This window comes from Nomia melanderi, unplaced genomic scaffold (assembly GCF_051020985.1).
Source record: "Nomia melanderi isolate GNS246 unplaced genomic scaffold, iyNomMela1 scaffold0014, whole genome shotgun sequence".
Classification (NCBI taxonomy): domain Eukaryota; kingdom Metazoa; phylum Arthropoda; class Insecta; order Hymenoptera; family Halictidae; genus Nomia; species Nomia melanderi.
Window position 1 is genome coordinate 7,414,621 of NW_027475130.1, and position 955 is coordinate 7,415,575.

Here is a 955-nt window from a genome sequence, read left to right on the forward strand (position 1 = left end):
ATCTATATTGGATTTTCCCCTGACCCTGAGTGTCCGGCCCCATGAGACTGCGGTTTTCTCGGCCCCTGGTGGTCCGAGGACGTTCCCGTTGCACAGATTCATGAGCCCGGGCCTCCTGCAGATAATTCACTTTGCTTTATTGCGCTATCTGTGATAGCACCCGAGATATCACCAGATCTATATTGGATTTTCCCCTGACTCTGAGTGCCCGGCCCCATGAGACTGTGGTTTTCTCGGCCCCTGGTGGTCCGAGGTCGTTCCCGTTGCACAGATTCATGCGCCAGGGCCTCCGGCAGATAATTCACCTTGGTTTATTGCGCTATCTCTAATAGCACCCGAGATATCACCAGATATATATTGGATTTTTCACTGACCCTGAGCGTCCGGACCCATGAGACGGTCGTTTTCTCGGCCCCTGGTGGTCCGAGGTCGTTCCCGCTGCACCGGTTCATGCGCCAGGGTCTCCTACAGACAATGCACTTTGATTTATTGCGCTATCTGTAATAGCACCCGAGATATCACCACATATATATTGGATTTTTCACTGACCCTGAGTGTCCGGCCCCATGAGGCGGTCGTTTTCTCGGCCCCTGGTGGTCCGAGGTCGTTCCCGCTGCACAGATTCATGCGCCAGGGCCTCCTACAGACAATGCACTTTGATTTATTGCGCTATCTGTAATAGCACCCGAGATATCACCAGATATATATTGGATTTTACCCTGACCCTGAGTGTCCGGCCCCATGAGACGGTCGTTGTCTCGGCCCCTGGCGGTCCGAGGACGTCCCCGCTGCACAGATTCATGCGCCAGGGCCTCCTACAGACAATGCACTTTGATTTATTGCGTTATCTGTAATAGCACCCGAGATATCACCACATATATATTGGATTTTTCCCTGACCCAGAGTGTCCGGCCCCCTCGAGACGGTGGTTTTCTCGGCCCCTGGTGGTCCGAGG